At 43.3% G+C, this 16,785-nt stretch overlaps 1 protein-coding gene across 2 annotated transcripts in view; it reads right to left on the bottom strand.

The window, feature by feature from the left end:
- The window catches only part of LOC115392568 (leucine-rich repeat-containing protein 4C-like), a 65,684-nt gene extending 49,458 nt beyond the window's left edge, over window positions 1-16,226 (bottom strand). The window contains exons 1-2 of one of the 2 annotated variants that reach the window (XM_030097267.1): window positions 15,593-16,226; window positions 14,621-14,685 (exon numbers count right to left, since the gene is read on the bottom strand). The gene's annotated coding sequence lies outside the window, so the exon portion shown is untranslated. Of the gene's footprint in view, window positions 1-14,620; window positions 14,986-15,592 lie in introns of those variants that run through there. The other variant, XR_003931861.1, reaches the window with a different exon arrangement.
- Between the last annotated feature and the right edge of the window lie 559 nt (window positions 16,227-16,785).

Here is a 16,785-nt window from a genome sequence, read left to right as displayed (position 1 = left end):
GGAAAGTCTATTATTTTTCCTTATGTATTTTATGCAAAATGCCTCCTCTGGAGGACCGGCTGAATAATGCATGCTCTGTGCAGTTGTAATTATATGTATGTACAGTTGGGTGCTGTGTGTGTGCGTGTGTCATTGTGGAAGGGGAATTGCATGTCAGTATGTTGTATGGACTCTACTGTGTGTGTGTGGGGTGTTTTATTTATTTCTCTCTATTTGAGGATGCGGCCCATTGAGAGACTCAAAGCAAATTCTATTGTAAACCCCGAGCTACTGAGGGACCGCAAAAGCCAAAGCCATCCATCAGAGCTGGACATATCCCCCATATGCAAACAAATGAATTAGAGCGCCGGCCTCCCTCCGGATCCATGAGCAGAACAAGGTGCAAGGATGTTTGAGGAGGTGAAGGAATGCCATGCAATAAGGTGGAGATAAGAAAAACCCTCTTGTGGCTACAACGTGAAAAGACAGGAAAATGTAGGGATAAATGAGAAATAAGGGGAAGGGAACTGGTTCTGTGGGGGGTTAAAACTCATCACACCTACAAAATGCATATGAACAAAGTGGCAGTAAGATTTGTGGTCATCCCTTAAAGTTCCTGTAATCACTAGAAGTGGTTGCACAAGAACCTGACTCCACACAGCTCTGTGTCACTTTTTTTTTTTTTTTTTGCTGTCGTCCTCTAGGAATGATTAACCCAGAAGAGCTTAATATAGATAGAGAGGAAGAAATAGATGGGAGAAGGAAGGATGAGTGAGAGAGAGAGAGTGAGAGAGAGAGAGAGAGAGAGAGAGAGAGAGGGGGGACATTATTGAATTCCATGGAGAGTCTACTCTTTACCTCTGCACATCAAACCGTGCTCACCACCGTTTAGCAATCTGTCTGCTAATTAATCATGTGCTGTAATCAGTTGGAGGCACTAAAGAAATGTGAGCTCTTCTGTGGCTGCGCTGTCTGCCTTCAGAAAACAAGCAAAACACTGGGAATGAAAGACTCTGGGCTGTTTCCATCCTCTCCGTTTGCAGCAGTTCTCGTCAAATCGGGCGCTGACCTGCATGTAGCAACATTTAGGCTGCTTACTGATTTCACCTCGCGCTGTATGATGTTTTCTTTCTGTTTTTCACATCTATGAAGCATGATGTGCCGATGACTCACTCCTGTGTATTGTGAGCGCGTCAGCCACGGAAATCAAAGCGCCGAACAATCGACAGATTCTGGAAAGTATATCATCATCTCCTACCATGATAACTGGAGCAATATTCATTATTCCGATAATGATCTCCTGAGTGGTGATTGGAGATGGACCGACTGTGTCGCCACCGGGGCAAGCAATCATGTCTGCAGCTATTCTGACTAATTGTAACACGGTGGCGGTGGCAGCAGGGGTGGGCTGGGTTAGCGTCCGCCACAGAACAGCAGCCAAGCCCGCTGCAGCTCGCACAAAGCCATCAGTGCTAATCTGCTACGAGCTAACAATAGCGCTGATACGCTTGGTTTCTGGAGGAGCTTTGCTCCCCTCTAGCAGCTACTGGTATTTAGCTTTCCCTATCACTTGGAGAACAGCCGAGCTTAAATCGGCTGGTGTGTTCTCCAAAGACTGACCAAATTCACCACAACACCAAGGGTGTAGAGAAACACGTTTTCCAAACTAATTATATTGCATGAAGAGAGATTAGTGCAGAAGATAATGCGAGGCTGGATCGTGGAGATTGGGCGGTGAGATACAGCAGTTTTCAACACAGTGGTGAGGCTATTGGAGGGAAAAGAGAGAGAGAGAGAGAGAATGAATGACTCCATGGAAAAGACAAAAATGAAAACAACACCTTTTAAAAGAATGCAAGTCAGCAGAAAAGTGCTCCAGGTTCAGGTATTTGGACTGAATCATAAATTTGAAACATTAAAGCAGCACTTCGTGTGTTTATATTGTGCAGTGGGAGAAACAGAATCAAAATATTAGTTTATCTCGGAGATGGAGCAGGTGTCTTCTCAAAAATGGACACCTTTTTTTTATTCGTTGTAGCAGTTATTTATGGTGTTTCATATTCAGTCCTCCGTTATTTGCCACTGTGCAGCTGCACAGGTGTAACATGGGAGACACACTGCCTCATGGGCGCCATAACTGACAACCTTTGCCCAAAATAGCTTGATTTACTAAAAAAGAATACAAAAAAATGTGTCTTAGATTGAGTTTTATCTGATCTTCAGTTGCCGGGGACACGATTACACACAGTAAATTTAATATACTGTTTCATCTGGTGGGTTTGTGAAATTAGGCTGCAGCCCTGTGTTTAAGACATTTTCAGTAGTTTTAATGAATCATATCGCGACAAGCACAACGTCTATAATAAATGACTTGAGACACTTTTCCTAGTTCATAATTAATGGCTGAAGTAGTGGAGCTTTTCCACCTGTTTATCCACACTTAGATTGTGATAATGCTGTGCACAAGCTTGTTAACCTTCATCTATCACTCTATCAGCATTGCTCGGAGTGAGGAATTGCATTTTTTTTCCTCTGTATGCATGTGTATGTGTCTGTGTGTGTGTGTGTGTGTGTGTGTGTGTGTGTGTGTGTGTACACGCACTGGCTTTTTTTTTTTTATTTACGAGCTGGTTATTTTCTTTGGTCACATTTATAAGAAAGTGCGGTCTGACACATTTAATAAGGGCGTTAAATCCTAGAAAGACCCTCCGGCATTCAGCTTTAAACATGGCAAATTACATCGGACCTCAGCTGCACTGAAAAGACGGAAACTTCCCCGTGGTACGTCAAAGTGTAATCCTCTATTTTATCACACGCTCTCAAGCCTTCTTTATTCATCCATTCGGTTTTTTTGTTGTTGTTTTTTTACTCGTTTTTTTTGGCTAATTAAAAGACGGACAATGTGGGTTGTGTGAGGCGCCACGGCTCCTGTAAATTTCTCCTAACTCCACTCCTAAAACTGTGAGCTAACTGTCATTCAAACCGCTAGTTTACTGCAGAGTCCAGGAGCCAGAGCGTCATTATGTCAGACACTCGCTTGATTAGGTGGAGACGAAAGAGCAGGTTTCCCGCTTCTGCCAAGCTGAACGGCAGCCAAAGGCACAGCCAGAGAGAGCGGGACTGCAATGTCGCGCACAACACCGGGTTAGTAGGTATTTGGCGACTGAGCATGAGCTTGCGGGACTGACACACCGAATGCTGCGGCGACCGCGCTCTGCACGCAGGACGCGCGGCACAAACAGCGGTGGACTTGGACTGTTACCCATTTTCAAGGTGAGCGAAGTATTAAACTAAGTGGGTGATAGGGTTTAAGATCAAATAAAACTGGTAATACCTCGTCTGTAGCAACTTCTCTCCATGATAACGCCAACTCCCGTAAACTGCAGCGGTTCTCCAGAAAGTGATTGAAGTAAGAAATAAGTTGGCAATGAAATACAATTGCATTTTACAAAATAAGACACTGTTATGTCTTAAAGCTCTGTTCAAGGTGATCTAAAACACCATTAATGTACTGCAAGACCCCCACTTGTATGTTTATGGTGAAACTTTTTTAACTCCATAGCAATTCCATCCATCTTCAACTCTGCTTTATCTAATTCCCAGTTGCAGGAGGCAGAGTCCCAGCAGGATATATGCAGAAGTCAGTGGCGGCTGGTCGTAAATTTCTGAGGTGAGGTGGTTCATCACTCTTCAGTTTCAGCCGATATTACGAGTGTTAACTTAAACGCAATGCGTTTACAAACCACACAGCGACGGGCGATCTGACAGGAGCACCAAGCCACAGGTTGGTTCAATCTTAAGGCATTCATTTATATTCTTAATCAGTGATTGGGGCGATATTTCTAACACCCGAGCGCCGTCTGCTGTCCAGCCATGGATGGCTGAAGGCATTCAGCACTCTGGAGAGGTCATCAGTCCATCACTAGGCGAATCCAGACATACAAGTGCTCATATGCACAAGAACGCCATGTGAACTCCAGTCAGAGAAGCCCAGGGACATTTCTTACACCAATTAATCAACTCGCTTCTCTCTGGTTTTATTGACAGCGAGTGTGGCTGCAGAGCCGATGTCCGTCACAATAACAAAGTCACAAAATAAAACTTTCTTCCTGCAATTAATACGCTGTTTTTTTTCATTCGCCACAGTGCCTTAATTGCCATGTGCTCCTCGTCACGTTCTGCCCTCTTTAGATGTAGTTACCAGACCAAATCTTTTCACATATTAGTGATTTAATGGCATGTGCATTAGACATGGTAATATGATATTAATACGTAACACGTGCTAATCATCAGGGCATAATAGCACCCATAAATTAATGGTTTTAACGATCTATTTATCTGCTGTGTGCGGTTCATCCTGGGCCTGTTCCCAGCTGGAGATTGGCAATGGGCAGTGCGCGTCCTGGAGCAGTTGCTCGTCCAACACAGGGTTTACATAGAGAAGTGCCCACACATACATTGACAACTGCGGATCATTAAAAAAAAAAAAAAAAAAAAAAAAAAAAAAACCCAATCAATTTGCCTAACCTAACGTGCAGGTCAGAGTAAACATACGCGTGCACGAGGAGAACATCTTGAATTCAGCCGCAGTGTCAACAAACCAAATTTGCAAATGAGAGACAGTGCAGTCCAGAAATGAATGTGGAAGCCAATTACACACGGCTGCAGCATTTCCTCAAGTGTTCTCATATTTAACTGAAAAAAAATTAAGAAATAAAAAAATCACAACTCGTCTCGACAGGTGAAAACTCTGTGGACAGCGCTGCACTTCATCAAAATCGCTACGCTTCAGAAATTCACGCCGGATCTTTTGATTCAAACATGCAAAACAATGCGGTTCCTTTTAGCATAATCCAGCACTGCTCCATCAATTAGTTTGGATTAAAGTCCACTTCACAGAGGCTGTAATCACAATGTAGCCCATTCTTTGATGTTGGAACAAATGAATACAAAAATGGCAGAACTGTCTGAGGAAGATTTGTTCTCCAGTTTCCCCACTGAGAACGCTACATCTCCCCAAAGTCAGTAAATCTCGTTTTCCTCACAATGATGAAATCCTCCACTGTCACATCGAATATGAGATGGTAGATCGCAGCACTTTTGGGGAGGAAAAATCTACTCCTGCACACTCGCCTCCATTCATTGGACACTATTTGCATTTTTGACCTTTTTTTGGGGCGTTTACAACGATTCTTATTTCACTTATATGGCTCATACAGCTCATTTACAGAGTGATAGCTGCCATTTTCAAATGGCTAAATAAATGCCTTATCACTGCAAAAAAAAAAAAAAAAAAAAAGGAAAAAAGTTGCTTTTCTGGAATCTGACAATATGTCAGAGTCTCCATTGCATCACTTTCAGTCTTCATTAGAATCTAATTTGTCTTTAGGAGACAGAACACGATGTAATATCCCATTTTTATGCATCGTTTTAGCCCGAACTACTAGAAAACATTATTTGCCAGGAAGGTTCATCATTCAAAAGTGAAACACCAAAGAGAAACTACAAGGAAAAAAAAAATTCCAATTAGTGGAGAGTCACGTAGAAAGAGCAACGTGCTGTGAAGTTTGAGGGCGATTGTCCTCACACACACAGCGATAAGGAAATGGTGAGGCAGCGGTTCATGACTTATACATCCCCACAATCAAGCAATCACTTATTTGCCCTTCAAAAGACCTTGTCCTGCCTTATCAGCCGACCAGCCGTGTCCATTGTGATCTTGTCCACAGTACAATGGGAAGAGCGTGCGTCTGTTCTGCTTCCTCACTGAAGTGGTTCTAACCTTTTTTCCGCCGTGAGGGACGCCTCACATTCAAATGACCTCTTTTAACTACAAACCTGCACATTTTAATTCAAACCTTGCATAAAGAAATGGCAAAAGCAGAACAGTGCCTGGGAGCGTGAAGGAAAAAAAACCACAAAAAAAAAAAAAAAAACTCCAATTTGATGGCTTGGACATGATCGGGCCTTTACAGAATAAAGACCTGAAGCTAATGAAAACCGAAAGAATCTGACTCTCTTTTATGCTACGATTAGTGTTATGCAAATGCAGACCACAGGAGAGGGGGAAGAGGAAGGACTGCATGCCAGTGACCGTAGGAGTCCCACCTGTTTCATCAAGCCCCTTTTAACCTGTCCGCACAGCCTCAGAAAAAAAAAAAAAAAACAATACGTTTTTATCTTCTGCTGCGAAAACACTTCATCCCGGATTTGTTTTTGAAACGGATGATTTAACATGGACCACCTGGTTTCAAGTCTATTTTTTTTTTTGTTACACAAATGGTGCGATTACCCTACAACACTTATCTGCAGATCAGATGCAGATTTAAATCAACACCCACCTTTTCAATATCGGCGGCATCGGGGAAAGAGGGGAGGCAGAAAAAGCCAAGCTCCGCAACTGCTTTTCAGGAAACAAAGGGATAAATGGAAGAGGAGCCGTACGCAGGGATCGACCTTTGTTTCCGACACCCACGCTCGCACACGCATAAACACACAAACTCATTCACGCACACGCACATAAACCTCCACACCGCGCGGCCCCACAGAGAAACGGCAATCCTCGCACTTCATGAATATTACAATGAGCTGGATCTGGGTCATTAATATGACACAGTCGTTACACTGGAGCCCAATTAGCAGTCAACATAGAGCCTGGAACGTTCCCCTGTTACTATACATAATCACTATATCACCGCGACAGACTCCAGAGCGAGAAGGATCAAACCACACATACCAGGAATATCAAGGACTCATCTCCAGAAAGCGCCACAAGACGAGGAGGTCACAGCTGTTTGATTAGACTCTAAGAACAACATTTATGAATCTTGTACCCGAGTTCAACCGTGCAGATTTCTCCCCTTCGAAACAAAACATGAGGCAGTACTGTTACAGTGGATAGTCCGGGTCTGCCTTTAAGTTTAAAGTTTGCCTTAAGTATAAAGATGAATCAAAAGTTTGTTTAGGTCCTGCAGCTATTCACAAAGAGTTACAAAGAGTAGCTGAGAAGCGGCTCTTTTTTTTTAATGCAGTTAACATAATCAGGGTGACACCAAAGAAACTTAAATTTCACTTGTTATTGGATTTTCATTGTCAAACACTGGCAAAAGCCATTTTCCAGGAGGCTTAGAGTAACACAGTTGAGGATTGTACATTGATCGTTGTCTGCGTCGCTAAATAAATTCTCTTTACTCTGGTGGAGCAATCTGCATCGTCTCCAGACAAGATTCAGACAAAGACACTTTATTGCATAATCCTATCACACCTCAGTTTGTGGAAAGATGCTTTTAAAACAAGATTTTAAGAATTGAAAATATATAAAATATCGACTGAAAGGCTACTTCTTGGCTTTGTAGTGGATGCGTAGCAGACATCTGCTCTAAGGGAATCATTTATAAAAAGGAAACTAAAGAATATTGGAAATATCTAAGTAAAGTCAGCCTCTTGCTTGTCCTTAAAAATCCTGAAAAAAACCTTTTCGTACTCCGTATAAGCCCAACTACACTTTTTAATCCTAATATACAAGAACATTAAGCTACCAAGATATTTTTTACCTGGTGTATCTTACATTAAACACCTACCCAGGTTCGTCGTCTGGCTATGATTAAAATTATGCTAATGTACTCGCTAAAATAAATGAATTATGACAGGGCCTTGAATACTGTGCGACTTTTTTTTTTCCCTCCTCTGTGACAGACGGGTGTGCAGCCAAACGCTGAGGAGTCTGGCACGGGCTGCAGGAGGGGCTCCACTGGGCTGCATGGACACACACACCACACACACACACACACACACACCACACACACACACACACACAACCACACACACACACACACACACACACACACACACACACACACACACACACAGAAACACACACACACAATTAGCTGCCTCTTGCTTTTTCTAACAATGTAATTTATATGGAAAAAAATATTTTGCTTGTGAACTTGTGATGTTTTTAGTTGTGTGACTGTAAATTGTGACTGAATTGGATTTTTTTTTAATTGTAGAAGGTCCCTCTTGATATTGGCCTGTACTGCCCTCTATTCCATCTAATGTCATAAAATTAACCAGCAGGAAAACAAAAAGCTTCCCTCCGGATCTTCTGGTTGGAAAGTGCAGGGGTTTCATTACATGAGGCGACATCTGTTTAGGATTAGGTCTTGTTGTCTGTGAGGGAGATTACCCATTAACCAGACACGGTGTGTGCCCTCTCAATCCTTCTGTCAAGTCATTCAGGGTTTTCTGCAGCATTTCTCCTCCTCCTCCTCCTCCTCCTCCTCCTCCTCACACATGCGCGGAGGAGCGGACTGACAGCGCCTGTCACAAGGCCTGACCTGAGCAGCGAAACAGACGGTACCTCAGCAGACTCTATACAGACAACTGGATTAAATCAAGTGTAAGTCAATCCTTGTCAGATCAAAACTATCATAGTAGGGCAGCCTCGCCTACATGCAGGTGCCAGGATGAATGACACATTAAGGTCAGAGACTAACAGGGTGAGTAGGTAGTGGGAGAAACACAGAGAGATACTGACACTCACATAGATACAAACACACATTACGCTCTCATGCATGGACACACACACACACACACACACACACACACACACACACACACCCATGAGAGAAACAGATAGATAATGGAGAACACAGAAACCAGGGTTTGCTATCTGTTGTTAGAATTAATGTGGTCTTTTGTGCCTTCATAATGGTTCTGTATTTCACAGTGGGTGCACACTGGTCTTGTCTTGGTCGTGTCTTCAGAGGTGTAAGACACCGGGGCTGCGGACAAAGGGCAAGGTTTTTATTCCATCAGAATGATCAAAGAGGCGGTGTCTGTTGGGTTCAACTGTCGAGCAACGCGACTGCTAACTGGGGTGTTCTCACGCTGCGCTGTATTGTGGGGTTTTGACGGATGACCGGAGTCCTGCTGTGAAGCCGAGTCGAGCTGCCATCTGATTGCCAGCCCGATTGGACTTATGAGTTAAAACACAGATCTGGGAGACAGACGGCAGAGCTCAACCCAGATGTCCAGATCCCAGGCATTCATTCTGCACTCCTGGGTCTCCAGAAGGCTCCAATTTGGGGGGCACTCCCATTCGCTTGCACAGACATGAACACACACAGTACCACACACAATATTCTTCCCTTTGATTTCAAGAATTACACACTACTGCTCAGATTTTCATGATGGGATATTTCATGTACTCTTGGTTTTCAAATGTGTATTTGGTAATCAATCACTCTCTTTTTAAATTAAAATATGTGCAAACACATTTTTTTCCATCACAAAACTCAGGAGATTTAACATCGAAATGTTTGTCAAACTGTATGTACAGTTACGCTATGATAGCAACAATAAATCTCCACTGCCGTGTCGCACAGTGCAGCTTTACTGTAACACAAGGCAAATATTCACGAGGGCACAGAAAGGCATGGTTTATAACATTGACATTGTTCCGAAAGGGCAGCTGCATTATTCATTTTTATTTTATTTTATTTTGCTCAGCTTGATTCATGCACCTTCCAACAGCCACAAGGCTTTTTTTCCCTCTTGGTATTACTTTCTTCCAGGGTTTTCTATATTTTCTATGCTTTTTGCTGGAGTGAGATATACCAAAAATTAAAGGGATTCTCATCAAATGTTTTTTGGTTTGTTAGTGAGTTACGAAATCTGTTCAACATCCCCCTGCAGACGCGGCTTGTAATTTGTTATGGACAAAACACGGTATAAAAGAGCTGCTTGAGTTCCACAGGGAGGAAGCCCACCAGCTCGAACGGGGTCAAGTATCATATTACAGCTACAGGGCATTTCCTTTTCATCTCAAAACAACACTACAAGTTAAAAGGTAAGCAGTACATCCTCTGCACACACGCATGCAGCCTGTTTCTTGAATTCACCAACCCCTGTGGGGTTGATTCGGCTAACGCGATTCAGGCTGCATATGAAAATGCTCATTGCAGAAGCAGAGATAAAATGCAACAATTCAAACCAAACCGCGGTCCATTAGACAGTTTACCCTGGAGCAGGTAATCCTGCAGTGCGTTATGAGAGAGCCCACACGGCTGGGTGTCGATTCTAGTTTTGTGACTGAAGGCTGGTGTCCGTTGACAGCCGCCGTTTTACTTTGCAGCTCAGAAGCTTCCTAGAGATGCGCCAGTCGTGGCTCTGTTGCTATGCGACCATTAAAAACCTGTTTGAAGGGCATCTCTCCAGTTCAAATGTTTTTAAGTTTGAGTCTTTAGAGCACAGAGAGCTGAGGATGCACCGCTCTAAATCTAACAGTCAACAACAGAAGATTGAGCAGACAGCTCTTAAGAGGAAGCTCACTCTGCCTTCAACTGTCTATTGTTTTTTTTTTTTTTTTTTTGGTCCTGAGGACGATCTGTAATCTACACCTCCATTTGGCACACAGTAGAAAAATTAAAAGAAGGCAATAAGAGAAAGCCTCCATACCCTTTTCCCTTTCCCACCTCATTTAACCTTTTAATTTAGCAGCTAGAATTAATGTGGTGGCCAGGGCTGGTATCGTTTTAAACAGACAGTGCCCAGCTGCCCGAGGGTGAGAGGAATGTCTCCACCGTGGTGAATATGTATATTTCTGTGATAATATGTATATGAGTGTCCGCTGGTGTCAGGGACTGAGGCACGGGGGAAGGAGAGAGAGGGGGGTATTGTCTTACTTAAGCATGCTGCCATTAACAAAGCCGTCACATCAGTCGTTCCTCGGCTGCTGTCATTTTAGCAGCATGTGACACTCGGGAAGAGGTCAAGAAAATAGAGAGTGACAGCGGAGATGGAGGTGAGGCCGACTCAGTCAAAAAGGCGCCGTCATCGGTACTGGCAAGGTAGGTGATGTAAAGCCAGCGGTGAGTAATCTTGCATCCTGAATTCAGGTCACTGCTCTTAAATGAATTTCACGAAAGGAAGCAAGAAAACAGGGAGGTAGATGGAGTCATTTTTACCTCACAGTGATGATTCAAAATACCACAAAAAAAAAAAAAAGCAAACAAACAAAATGTTGTTGCATTAAACACATTTGTTTATATTTCATTTAATCCACTTCTGTTCACACAATAAGAGTGGCAGCAAAGCAAACAAACAACAACAAAAACAGGAGCGACACAGTCCCCGGCCTCCGAAATGACAGAATGGCACTTTTATGATGTCTCGCAGATTATTCCCCCAAGATGGATGGGCTGAGCCGGAGCACCGATTGATTAATCCATCGACTGGTGGTATGTGCTGCGGCCATCCTCCTGCTCAGCTGTTCTTTCCCCGGACAGAATATTCAGACAGACAAGCCGGAGAGGATGACTAATGAGCAAAGCTACTGCGGATACCAGTCGTGTCTGTCTGTGTGTGTTTGCAGAGCGAAAGACGCTCGCTTGGTTCTGCTTAATAAAACTGATATCACAACAATTTTTGAATTGTAAATGTTTCTGGCTTACTTAATGGAAATGCTCTATTCGATGCACATTTAGTTGTGCTTGCACCATGCCAAAAAAAACTTCCTAAAACTTAACTCTTGACACTTTTTTTTTTTTTTAGCTGCCATCACTGGTCCACTGTGTTGCAGCAGATTGAAAACAACTGCTTTGTCTTGAGGGAGAAAAAAAAAAAAAGTAGGAGGCTGCTCTTGTTACAGTGCACTTACAGTGACAAAACTGTGACAAATTGCCACATTTTAGCACAACACTCTCTTCAAAAGATTACATGCGTCATCCAACAGCCCAGTTTAAAAGACACCGAGGCGGGTTTTTTATCACACTCACAATAGCTGCCTGTGCTGCACACTTGCAGCAGCATGTCAGCGGACATCACGTTAGAGATAACTCACTGATGGCTTACAAAGGCATCTTTCAGACGTCAATTCCTTAAAGGTGACTCTTGCTGCCTAGCTCAGCAGCCGGGCAGGATTAACCAATATGCCTGTGCCACAGAAGCAATTATCAACCTTGATGCACTTTGCGAGCACTGTGCACGTCACTTCTGCAGTTTTGGTTGTAATCTAAATACACGACCACTCTTGGTGGTTGAGAGTGATTGCTATGTTAGTTAAGGCTAAAATTAACCAAAGATTGGATTTGCAACAAGTGCCACAAGGACTGTCTCACTGCAAATATTCACACACTGGGAAGTCACCCAATAATACGAATGAATTCATATGTATATTAACCATTGTTGAGTTTAAATCATGCGCTCCAGGCTCTTATAGAAAATTAAATCGAAATCCTAAAATTTCAAATGTGGGCTCTTTGAGAGGATTGAAATACTTATTAGAATTCAAGACAATTCATTGTCTTTGCTCAGAATTTAGTAATAATATCATCATTATATGGTTGTGATTAATGCTGTTCTCATATAAAGGGTTTTTCACCCACAGCATTGAGCTTTCAGCTCCTATCTGGCCAAACACTTAAGACCCCCAGCACTGCACTGCTGGTTTCCAATACAAAAGGAAAAAGGGGGTAGATAACAGATCACTGCAACCATTCCCTCGTTCACTGAAAGAAACCCCCTGAATGAGATTTTATACGCAAAAAAGATGAAAAATGTAGGGGTAGCTCCATTATTGATACAAGTCCCTGGTAGTGAAAGAAATGAATGCTAATAGTGTCCTAAGCTGGGCTTTACAGAGATTAATCCGATTTGAGAAATGAACATTTTATCATATGGTACAAAGTGCTGGCCTTCATCTGAACTGAGTCACAGGCTGAGAGGAGGAAAAAAAAATGACAAAGGGATTGTGGGAAGGAAACACGGGTATCCAGCTTGTCGCTTTGCGAGACCCTGGCACCTCATTGCAGCGGTGCCCTTTTCCAGATGACAAGTTCATTAATTTTCTTACATGGCTGCTTGGAATGATTTTCAATAGATAAGTCAGACAACAATGGCGGGGGTAAATTGAACATAAAATAGACGTCTATGGTTGCAACGTTATCAGCTGAAGACTGGCTTTGTGTGAGCAGCAGGAAGTCCCACTTGGTCCTCTGCTGCACCTGCTCTGGGCTATTTCCCACTGCTTAGAAGGACTAATAGGGAGACACTGGGGATACAGCTGTTGCCGGTTGAGCCTAGCAGAATAAACAAACACTAATCCAGAGTCACCCAGTGAATCAGTCAGTTTTAAAGTCATTTGCTTGGTACTTTGGTTTTATCCTTCTGTAGCCAGTCATGTCCCAGACCTACAGAGCACATCCATCTCAGGAAAAATCTCCATGGGGACGGAGAGGTTTGAGAAGTGTTTAATGGTGAGGAGGAACAGTCTTTCTGCTTATTACCATGAATCACTCTGCACCAGTTGCCAACAAACAACAGCAATCTTGGGAATATGTTGGGGACATTTATCATGTTAAAGCCTCTGACAGCGCAAAAACATAAAATCAGTAGTCTAATTTGTCTCCCCAAGGTGATGTTACTCCATCATATGGAGGGCTTCTCTTTCAGTGGGTGAATAATGTTTGCAATGTTTCTTACTTTCAAATGGGAGAGATGGAATTTATCCTTTGTCTGAAGAGTGTCAGCCACTTCTATTTATACCTTAACCCACCAGCATCAATTTTTTTTTTTCACCAGCATGACAGACGTCTATTTTTAAACTACACAGTTCAAAAGCCAGGGTATGAAAAATGGACCATGTTTGCTCTAACCTCTGCTTGGACAGGGGTGTCCTCACATCACGAACTTAGAAAACAATCACTCAGATGATCGAGTGAGAAGAGACCAAATTGTCCAGACAGTTATTAAAGCATTTTTTTTTATATAAACTTCACATACATTTCACACATGCCTCCTCCAAAATGTGTCATCTGTTGCTTAGTTGCATACAGTTAAAGAGTTTAGTCACTAATCTGGTGGTTCAAGATTCTAAATCACCTTTTAAAAATAACACAGAGGAACATATATGTCCTCAGTGGACGGGTAAAAAGGGAGTCAAGATTTTCATTTCAGCACCACAGCAGGGGACAGCTCCCTCCTAGATTACAGGGGCATGAAGGACTAAATGAAGACAGAATGAAAATGAACAATATAAAGCAGATTAAGTCAAATACAAATGCATCTGCAAGAGAGACAATGCCCCAAATTCCCCATGGTATAGGTGTACGACTGAAGAGTTATCAGAGGATACAGTAGGGTACCGGCACACGTGCTAAATATGGCAGCTTTTCAGATGCCGAATGTAGGTTGAGAGCAAACAGGTATAGACTGGTTGGATTGATGTGTGGACGCAGAATATCTCAACCCCTTGTCTCATTTTAGCATATGTCGACGTGACGCCACTAATTCATTACCATTCAACTGAAAAGTATTAATATTTTACATATTATAAGCGGGACTGTCAGTGAAAATGATGCCTGAGCATTCAAAGCGCATACATCTCTTATCTTTCCAATCTGTGCATATACAGGTCTTTAAGTTAGAGGCCGCAGTGCCAGTGAGGGTAAAACCCCGTAATGGTGTGTCCTGACTTAGTTTATGCCAAAAAAAAATATATGGGTGGAGGTGGGTGGGGAGGAAAGATTCGACCATTACAGAAGGAACAATTATGCTGAAAGATGCAGTTGTGTCAGAGAGAAGAACCGAGTAATTGTTTCTATAATCCAATTTATTCACACCACAAACAATGACTTACTTATTCGCAGAGACGTCAAGGTCTTGAGGATGTCTGCTTTAGGAGAACGGCACCTCTTCCGTTCCCTCACCAAAAATCGCATCAGGGAAGAAGAAGAAAAAAATCCGCAATTCTCAGGCGATTTGGATGAATCCGTGGTGGCACTTTCTTCTCGGACTCATTGTGTTCAGACTCTCAAAACGACGTTGCACTATGTAATCCACACATTAGTCCCGATGACATGCTGTTAACTCTCACAGCGACGATAAAACATCGGATTTACTCCTTTTTTTTTCTCTCCGGACGCACGAAAAACGGAGGCACCCACAAGTGCCATTGTTGAAACTACTCTCCTGATGCAAAGCGAGAAACACTCAGGTCCAACATTTTTTGGGGAAAAAAAGACACTATCTTTCTTCTTCTTTTGAATCTATCAAAGCTTGAAATGTATGGTTGAAAAAAGTGAGATGTTCAAAAAGACGCACAGCGCAGGAGCAACTAATGTGGTCAAAGTCCAGCCAAATCCACCCTGAATAGGCTGTGATTCACCAGGCATGACAGAGCAGCATCCATACGGAGAGCCGGGTTGTTTTAACGCCCTGCTCGGTCACGTCTGGTATGTAACTTTTCATCAAGTCTCAGTTACTTCTTAGTCACCGTGCCTGATTTGATTTCCCCACACAAACCAGTGCGGTTTTCAAAGAAACGCGTGTTTGCGTTTCCCCACGGTCACCAGTGAAAGAAGTCCCGCAATGTAGAGGCTGAGGCGGTATCCTATACATTAAAAAAAAAAAAGTATCAAAGTATCTCGTACTCTTTAGGTGGCTCCATTCTCCATGAGAGGAAAAACGCGTATTCAGAGATGCAAAATGAATAGAAGAAAAACACAAAAACCAAACAAGTGTTGTACTCCAAAAAAGCCCAATCAGATAATTCAGCAGGGGAAAAAAGAGCCAAAGGAAAATCTAAAAAAAAAAAAATCTAAATTCTTACATTTTTCCGCACTGAGTCTTGGTCGCCAGTCTGGACGTGAGTTATAGCTCACCACAGGCAGTCATCACTCCTGCGCCCTTGCTCCATCCATACGTGTTGCCAAACCGTGCCTCGCTTCGCCATTGACGACACACGCACACAGGAGTAAGAAATTAAGGATTGTCATCCAGAAGGTGTCGATCCTCCAAAACAAGCGCCGTCCTCTGCTCCTCTGTGGACCGCAGTGTGGATCAGGCTGCTTCAGCTGTGGTCACAAATCACCCCGCTCCGAGGCGCGCAGGGAGGCTGCGTCCGTCGGTGCGCTCCGCGGTGCGTCGGTGCGCCGCTCGGCATTTTGGTGGCAAAATAACGCGCTCGGCACAGCACGGACCGGACAGTGAATTGATAAATTCAGTAGGGGGGCATCGTGTAGGTTACCTCCCACTGACAAGAGGTCTTTCTTTTTTTTTTTCCCCTCTCCCCTCCAGCTGAGACTGTTCCGCCAGTCACTGTCGGTGCGTCGACTCTGCCCTCAGCCGCAGAACTGAGGGAGCGAGGGCAGGGAATATTGTTTCCTCTCGCTTTTCAGTCCTCATGTTGCTCTGTCTGAACTTCTACTGTTTCTCCACTACAAGGGTTGCCATGCATCCCTGTTGCTCTGATGAGTAAATAACCCTTATTGATTCTTTGCATTAATCTTTCTCATCGTGTTTAATTACGAAAAGTAGAAACGAACCCATGATTGTTTTTTATGCATGTGTGTGCAAGAGAGTTAAAAAAACAGGCAGTGGACGAAAGAGAGAGGGAGAGAGAGAGAGAGCTTCCTCCCATGTGTATCTTGCAAGTGGGACACCACTGCCACCTACCGGCTGCCCTGTCCCGGGTAATGTGTGATATTGTGATGGTGGCCTCGGGCTGATTGTCGCATAGGACTGCTCTCCCATGACAGAATAGGTTTTGTTTGTATAGGGTTATTTATACTATAGCTATTTGTATTTTAAAAGGCTGGGGGCCACAGCAGGAGACGCAGGCTCACATTATTGTTTATGTCAACGGGAAACTGTATCCACACGGCGGCTGAACGTGCATGAGGTTGGTGGAGAGTGAGGGGTGTGCTGTGACAGGCTTGACAGTTCAGAAAATAGATTAATATGTGCTATAATCTCTGTTAGCTTCAGCACTTTAGACCCCCACTTATAAATGCTTGCCGAGCG

This window comes from Salarias fasciatus, chromosome 7 (assembly GCF_902148845.1).
Source record: "Salarias fasciatus chromosome 7, fSalaFa1.1, whole genome shotgun sequence".
Taxonomy (NCBI): domain Eukaryota; kingdom Metazoa; phylum Chordata; class Actinopteri; order Blenniiformes; family Blenniidae; genus Salarias; species Salarias fasciatus.
The sequence above is the reverse complement of the archived record's forward strand: the minus strand, read 5'-3'. Positions and strand labels throughout refer to the sequence as shown.